The following is a 9,184-nucleotide window of genomic DNA, read 5'->3' as shown; positions in this document are numbered from 1 at the left end:
AAGTGTTTCATTAGATATTTTGCTAACAGACAAGCGACAGGCTAAATGGGCTATAATCACTCTTTTTAACCACTAAATGATGCATCATGTTTAGAATGTAGAGTCTGTGGTTCACAGTTTTCTTTTTTCAAAAGCAGTTAAAGTTTTGAAATATCTTAAAGGTAGGTTTACAGAAAAAAAAAAAACCACGTTTGTTCCTAAAAATATCGAACACAAAACAATCAAAAGGAAGATTAAAGTGTTTTAACAGAAACATACAGAGCATCTCTAAACACCGTTCATCTAAATATTAAAGGGAGTTCCTCTTGTGTGGAGCAGTCAGCATCTTACCTGCAGCAGACAGCGGCCTCAGTACGGAGAAGTAAAAAGGAGCTTACGTTCATGATTTAACTAAAAATAAACTAGAACTCAACATTTGGAGCAGTTTCAGAGCGGCGCTGTTTAAATCAACACCGTCGATATCGAATCAGCCGTGACATCAGTCAGTCATTCAGGCTAGGCTAACAGCTAGGCTAACAGCTAGGCTAACAGCTAGGCTAACAGCTAGGCTAACAGCTATGCTAACAGCTAGGCTAATGGCTAGGCTAACGGCTAGGCTAACAGCTAGGCTAACAGCTAGGCTAACAGGGGCCTCATTTTGTGTTAAGCTTAAATCATAATCGAGGGCAAACATACAAAGAAACAAGACTCCAGTTTTTGGTTCCGACACAGTGGATCAGTGACAGACGGTTCTCACCACTCGTTCTCGGGGCTTCAGGACGGAGATGAAAAGGTTCTGACAGCACATCATGAAGCCTCCAGGCCGTGCTGAAGGAGGGTGAAGGCCACACAACACACACCGACCTTCATATTTTCTGTGGATTCACATGGAAAGGACAGTTTTCTCAGAAATATTACGGTTGTTTTATTTATGGTTGTTGTTTGAAGTGACAGGAAGTTGGGGTCGCCATGGAGACCAACGCTGAACAGACGTGGACCTCATTGGGACGATGAGGAACAGTTTCTTCTTGTTGTTCTGTTTAAAGATGATCGTAGAACCTGTGATTTTGTCTCAGTTCGGCTGAAAAGCCGTGTTTGTTTTTCAGCCGAAATAACACAGAGAGAGGAACAACAGCTGAAGTTTACAGAAGAAGCTAAAACTGAGTTATTGAAGTTAAAATGAGTGAAACACTAGCTAAAAGCAGCAAAATGTTTGCTAATAGTAGCAAATGTTGAGCCAAAAGAAAGAAAGTTAGCTAAAAGTTTAAAAAAAGCTAAATAATAGCAAAAGGAAACAAAAAGCTAGCTAAAAGCCAAATGTCACAAAAAGCAAGCTAACAGTAGCAGAAGCAAGGATAAAATGAGCCAAACATAAGCTTAAATCTAGATGTAGCAAAACAGTAAAGGCTAAAAATAGGACTAGCTAAAAAGGAGCAGGACAGAAGTAAAAGGTAGCAGAAGGCTAGCAATAAGCTAAAAAAAAAAAAAAAATGACAGCATTGAAGAGCAAAAGTAGCTAAAATACCAAAAGCCTAGCTAAAAGGAAGCAAAACATTCGCTAAAACTTAAAAGTACCAAAACTGAAGGTAGAATCTATAAATATAAATGGATAAGCTAAATTTTAAAAGTAGCAAAAGGCTAACTAGATGTCAACGTTAGCAAAGGGCTAGCTAAAGAGAAGCAAAACACCAGCTAAAAGCTACAAGTGACAAAAAGCTAGCTAAAAAATGAATGTAAGAAAGGACTACCTAAAAGCTTCGAGTAGCAAATGTCCGGTTGAAAGGGGCAAAAGTTTGCGAAGCTAAAAGTTGCAAATAGCTTGTTGAAAAAGCCTAAAGCTAAAAGCAGCTAGAACTGTCATTTGAAATGCATAATTGAACAAATGGCACTAAAGTAGAGCGTTTATGAATCATCAAAAGCGTTCAAAAATTATCTAAAGTATATTTTTCTAACAGGAAAATGTCCCATTTGTCTACATGGGGGGGCGGGACTTAACGTGAACATCAGCTAGCCACTAGGGGCGCTCATCTTGTGTGACTTCAAGTTTCGGCGCTCGCCCTAGTTATAATGTAACTGGATGTTCAGACTAGCCCAATGGTTTCCCTGCCGTCATACAAGCAGGGCGCCAAGTGCCCTGCCTACCGAACCCCCCCCCCCCATCGACAACTGCCAGCTCTGACGTAGCGCTAATCTAGTGGTGAGCAATACAGACGCACTAGCTAAAAAGTTCCCTCACGCTTAGCCATCTCCCCCCCCCCCCCCCCACACACACACACACACACACACACACACACACTCGAAAACTGTTGGTACAAAATGTGCGTAACTGTCTCGTCACCACTGCCCCCCCTCGTCGACAAAAGTCACAGGAGAGATGAGTCCCCTGCTGCAACAAGTAACGTCGAGGAAAGACTGTAGCCATGGCTCATTAATTTGGTCAGACAAACTGTTTATCCATAAAGGTCATATAAAAAGCCATCTACAACAGGTAAGATATTTATTACTCAAAACCTGTCCACAATGAATTACTCCCATCGTTTCTCTGCAGCCAGAACAGAACAACTTGAAACGGGACATTTCATTTTCGTCTGGAGTCAGTTGCTTCATCAAGATGCCGCCGAACGCCTCACCCCCCTCGGCTCAGAGTAAACGAAGTCGGGCGCTCAGGCACGTGTGGAATCCGTGCAATTATCCGAGAAACCTTGAACGATTGTTGTGAACGCAGCGCCGTGCCTTCGCCCTGAAAGCAGTTTGGAGGTGAATCCAGCCGCTTCCTCTGGGCTCCGACCTCTCCCAGTGAATACACAAAGTGCACGTCAGACAACAGAAACCGAGGGTCAAGGACCAAGAGACGCTCAAAGAGACGGCAATGAAAGAACGTATCAGTCGAAGCAGATGGATTGGTTGTGACAGGCCACCGACGGGACAGAGAGGCCTGCCGTCAGCAGTTCTGGGCCTTCAGGTAACAACATGAATTAATTTCCTGGTGGATGCACTCAGCGCCGGGCGGCGCGGCTCCTGTGAAAGTGCTTTTCTTTGTTGCGACCAGGGTTAGTGGGAAAGCAGCTGCGCGTGGTCGCGCCGAGCAGATCTCTTTGTTAGACCTTCCAGTCTGTTGCCTCGCATGTTTCTTTATTTTGCTGAGCATTCAGAACGGGGAGAGCAGGGAAAGGAAAAATACCTTGTTCCCCGTTAGCCAGTTCTAAATCGCCGTCCCCTCGACAGGTGGAGGCGAAGCTCCGATTTCTGGTTCCACCGAGCTTCGCCCAGTTACCCAGTGGCATTTGGACGACCTCGCACGAGACAGTCATGGCCTCTCCATCCAGGTGAGCTGAGGGTACAAGAGTGCATCACCTCCACAGGTGTATGACGTCGTGGTTAATGACAAGGACGACAACAACAAACATCTCCATTTTGTTCCCCGTCATGGAACGAAGAGGCGGAATTGGAAAAACCCTCCGTCCATGTTGCGAGCACGATAACTCGAGAAACAAGTTGGGTACCGACTTCCATTTGGGCGTGTGGTTCCATCTACTGGTGCTTTCCAAGCAAAAACTGGGTTGTTGCATCCAAACCCAAGATGGTTGCCACCAATTACATGGACCTTGTGAGCAGGAGAACTTCAAAAATAAGCAATGTGGTGATTTCCAATTTGTTCCGTGGCTACATCCAGATGTAGGAAAGATCATCAAAAGTTGGGTTGCCATGTCAGAATCCAAGATGGCTACCACTATACAGTATATGCCAACCAGCCACCTCTGTTGTTTCAGGAAACTGCGCCTCCAAGTATCTACGTATAGCCAAATCTATCGGTCCTGCCGTTGTGCCTGACGATGGATAAAATTGTTCCCTCCGCCAGCCAGGACCCGTCACTCTGCGCTTCCTCGGACAAAACAACTTATTCTACAGTCCAACTCCAATCCAACTAAATATCTTACACCAAAAGCATTAGTTTACTTGCATTCCCCATTCAGTTTCTGAGACTAAACCGATTGAGGACGCAACGCTTCTAGTTTTATTTTGCTTAAAAGTACAGTTTCTTCAAAAGATTGGGGAAACTGAAGAATGCCAGTTCTTGGCATGGCATGAGGGTGGCCATGGTCACCACTGGTCACCCTCTTGCTCCGCCGTTGTGCCCGACGATTGATAAAATGACTCCCTCAACTCGCAAGGATCCTCCACGCTACACCGCCTCAGACAAGAAAACCCACCTCTGTTCTTCTACACAACGCAACTCCGACCTACTTGAGCATCTTGCTCCATAAACATGAAGGTTTACTTGTTTCATCTGTTCAGTTCCAGCCCAAAACACTCATCTCAAAAACTACAAAAAATTCACAATTCAAATTCCTCAGCAACGTCTTTGTGGAGGAGCTCGTCTACTTGTGCCCCCAAAAACTGGTTGGGACTCGTGAGACAGTTTCCATAAAACAAATATATGAATTTTTTTTTATTTTTGTCTTTATGGTTCAACAATCTAAAGTATCAGCCGTCACAAATGGTTGTAAATTGTTTTAATGGTTGTTCCCGTTTTGTTTCTGGCTCATTTGCACCGTTCGTACATTTCAAGCAGCGACAGTTGACGGAGTCACAACCCACAGAGCTCAGACGATCACGGTCTCGTTCAGTATCACTTACCAAACAAGTTTTCTCAGCCGGACCGCATTAGCGCCGTTCGCTGCCGGCAGCGCCGACATTAAGCTACGACGCAGAGATCAGTCGTGACAGAGACGATGGTTTGATTTCAACTTGCACCGGCAGCCGTTCCTTCCGGCTCGTTAATTAGACGCGACAGCTTCGTTCCATATTGTAAACGTCGGCTCCTTCTCAGTCCAAACTGTTGACGTACTGACTAATGGGCTCCAGGTTTCTGGTTTACACCCCGAGGCCCCAAAGATGCATTTTTACATGTTACAAAGTAAATAAGGGAACAATTTTAACCAGATAAATTACATTTCCTGAATAAATGCAGTGTGAATGTTTATTGCAGAAGAATTTGCTGAAAAACAGCTGAAATTAGCTTAAAAAAAAATGGCTGAAATGGAAGAACAAGCTCAGAAGAAAAGCAGAAAAACATGTGCTGAAATTTGTTTAATATTCAGAAATTAGCAGAAAAATAAAGATATTAAAAAAAAAAAAAAAAAAAAAACAAGGGGGGAAACAACACAAAACCCAGGAGCTGAGGTTACCGGATGAAGTCCAGACCAGCACAGGCCGGACCCCAGCAACTGGAAAAAACAATACAGGGGAACCACCAAACTAAGTCTAATCAAAGAGAAAGTGAAACAAATAAAGGCCAGCCCAACTAAATATCTAAATTAAACATTACAATTTACAAAGTACATGGGCTGTAACCAAACAAGGAAAACTAAAGAAGAGAACTTTAACAATCAAATACTCATTTTAAAAGTTGTAGTCCAGACCCAGGAGTGTGGCCAGTTACCCACGCCACTGACACGAGTGCTCAGGGACCGCGCCCCAAACAATTCGTGGTGAAGTCCAGTGAAGCAGCCACAGGCGTCCGAGGACAATGAAGTGCAACAGTCTGGAGAACCCAAACAGCCGTGGTCCTTCAGAGCCAGAACACCGTTAATCTTCCACAGGGACAACGATTGTAACCTCAGTGGAGACAGAACGGTGATCTTCCATAGAGACGAAACAGCGGTGATCCCAACTTCAGCAAAGGACCTACAAAATTCAGTCAACTAATCACGACAGTAAATTTGAAGCTGACAAGGAGTTGGGTTTCAACTACTCACCTGCTGACACACACATGCACAGGAGGAGGAGGAAGAAAGCAGCAAGTTTGGTGTTCACCTGCATCACATCAAGACGAGGACTCTAAAGATCAACTATAGTGCAACAAAAGGAAGACGCCTACCACACGAAGGCCAGAGCAACACGCACAACACGATCAGCCACAACCAAACCCCACAGGTTGAGAGCCACGTAGTGGGAGCAGGAAGAGGAAACCAAGTGCCAGAACAAGCATTACCACCTCCTTTTATACTCCGCCCACTTATCTAACAGGAAGTGACGCTTCCCTAGCCAGGTACATTTCCATACTGCTACACATAAGTTAAAAAAACTGAACAATAGTCAAATTTAAAAAAATAAACAAAATACTAGGTAAAAAGACAAAAGTAGCAAAAGGCTAAGAGTTAAAAGTAACAAAGGCTAATAAAATAAACTTAAAGTGTCAGAACAACAGCTAAAAAGTATTAGCTTAAAAACTCTTGCTAAAATCTTTAAAGTGCAGAACAATAGCTAAAAAAATCTAATCACTAGCTAAAAGTGGCAAATGACTAGCTAAAAGGAAAAAGTAGCAATAGGCTAGATAAAAATAGCCAAAGGCTAGCTAAAAGCTAAAAGTAGCAAACTGTTAACTAAAAACAAAAGTCGCAGAAAAAGACAAAAGTAGAATAAGTGTCTTGAAGATTAAAAAAAGTATATTTTTATGAAGAAATTAAAGAGATTGGTATCTCTTACAGGGAAAAGTGTTGTAAAAAAATATGTTTTTTAAAAGCTACAAAATACCAAAAGTCATGGCACCCGTCTTATGAAAGAGCTGAATGTTTAATGACATGAATATTTAAAATGAAGCAAAGTATCTAATTGGCAAAAAAATTATGGAAAAATGAAACCCCGGTAAACAACCGGTAAACAACCGGTAAACAACCGGTAACAACGGTGTGAACGCTAACTCAGCAATGTGTAGTAATGAGTGGAGGTACAGAAGTCCCACAATACTTAGCGGTTTGACTTTCACAGGCTCATTCATTCATGAGTTTTTAACATAAGATTGTACACGACACACGATTGGCGATGGGGAAAGAAAGACCTTGCCACCTGCCCCCTCCTTTCTCTTTCTGAGGCTCTTTCACAGCAGAGGTGATGGGGAAAGACAGACCCCACCCCCTCCTTTCTCTTTCTGAGGCTCTTTCACAGCAGAGGTGATGGGGAAAGACAGACCCCACCCCCTCCTTTCTCTTTCTGTGGCTGTCCGTCACAGCAGAGGTGATGGGGAAAGACAGACCCCACCCCTCCTTTCTTTTTCTCTGCAGTGACAGAACGCCTCAGAAAGAGAAAGGAGGGGGCGGGGTCTCTATCTTATACCTGGGTGAGCCGTATGAGCGGCATGGACTGTTTATTTAAAATAATGTAGCGCAACCCAAACCGAGCATCGATGCTCAGCCCACCCTCGGGGCTCAGTAACTGAGCGTTAATCTGTCTGCTCTCTGTCGCTGTGCTCTTTGAGAGCGTTTAGAGAGTACAGAACATTGTTAAGAACACTGCAAGAGCGTGGGAAGGGTTTATAAAGCCTTAAAATATAAATACTAAAATAAATATAACGTCCCCACTTCGTGGATTGTCACCTATCGCTGGGGTGACTGGAACGTAACCCCCGCTATAAGTCACGTCAACTTTATTTATAGAGCACATTTAAAACAGAGCCTATTACCAAAGTGCTTAACAACAACGTATAAATGTAACGTATAAGTGAGGGACTACTGTATGACGAACAGAGTGCAACTCAAAGGAAAGTATTTTTTATTTTAGTTTGAAGGGTGTTGAACTTTCTGCTCATGTTTGCAACAATAAATTCAACCGAAACAACACACTTCAAGTTTGCTGCTTGAAATTGGCTCCGGGTTTAATATTCTGTCGAACAGTTTCTGCGGGTGATGCATTCACATGAAACATTTGTGCTTTGCAGCGTCCACGGAGCGTCACAGAAAGTGACAGCTGGCTGTGGAGGCCACGCTGCCTCGCAGTGACACTCCGTCCACTCGCATCAACGGAACGTCTCAGACTACGGCCCGCCACCGTTCTGCTTTTAACCGCCCGCTCAGGGGGAAACAAAGCAGCTGTGACAACACCTGCCCACATCTGGCACCTCTACAACCACCCGGCCAGTTTTATACTGCAGGTCAGAGGAAGGGTTACGAAGCTGGCAGAACACTTCCAAAACCAGCGACCACACTCAACACTGGCTCAAAAGTACAAAATGATTTGTTGAGCAGCTTCTTGTCTTTCATAAAAAATACACTGAGCGCAAGATTCACGTTGGTATTTCAGCAACAGTTTTGTGTTGACAAAAGAAAAATATGAGCATGATAAAATACCTGAAGGAAGTCTGTTTCTCAAAACCTGAATAAAAAACTGCCTTGAATAAATTAGTTCCTATAAATCTTCCAGACTTACTGTACGTGGCACAAAATACAACGTATTTGGTGAAGTCTGTTCTTTTGAGGGCTAAACTAAGATAGTTGAGCTAGTCTAAACTCAGCCACTCCAAACAATGACATGATAAAGAAATATATAACTAACTAACTGAAACAAACACAAATAACATTAACTAGAAGAACATACGACAAGTTAAACAAATCTAAACTTAATATCAAAATGTTAATCTAGCATAAACTAGAAACTAAGATGCATTAAATCAATCTTAAATAAAATACTTTAAGCAATGACAGGATAAATTTGAATAAATTTAATATAAATAAAAATGCAATAAATAAAATCTCAACTAAATGCAATAATCTGAATTGAGACGAGATAATTTTATTTTCATCCATTCAACCTTTATTTCTACACGTTAATCCCGTTGAGCCTCAAGGACTCATTTAAATAAAGTTTATTTTGATTCTGATTAAAGAGAGACCTGATTCTAAGAAAGGCCGATGACAATAATAGACAATTAGAAAAAGGCATACAATTTTTTTTAAACAAATTAAAATAAGATGGCAACAAAAAGTAGCAAAAACAAAAACAACTAGATTAAAAGGCAAATATAGAAAACTAAAAACAGGAACATGTTAAAAATCTAAAACAGGAACAAACAAATTATCCTAAACTAAGACACACTAAGTTAACCTACCATACCATACCACTTTATTTATATAGCACTTAAAACAGCAACAAGGCCAACCAAAGTGCTGTACAATAGAAACAAACGTGCACAGCAGACAGGAAAACATAAAATAGAAATACAGATACAAATAGCAGCAGAAGCTAACTAAAATGGCCAACAGAGTAGAGAACAGACCAGAACCTGAGCTAAAATACATTATAAGCTAACCTGAGCTATATTAAGCTAACCTGAGCTAAAATACATTAAAGTTAATCTGAGCTAAAATACACTATAAGCTAAACTGAGCTATATTAAGCTAACCTGAGCTAAAATACACTATAAGCTAAC

The sequence above is a fragment of the Nematolebias whitei genome, chromosome 23, assembly GCF_014905685.2.
Source record: "Nematolebias whitei isolate Nwh7 chromosome 23, NemWhi1, whole genome shotgun sequence".
In the NCBI taxonomy this organism is placed as follows: Eukaryota; Metazoa; Chordata; class Actinopteri; order Cyprinodontiformes; family Rivulidae; genus Nematolebias; species Nematolebias whitei.
The sequence above is the reverse complement of the archived record's forward strand: the minus strand, read 5'-3'. Positions refer to the sequence as shown.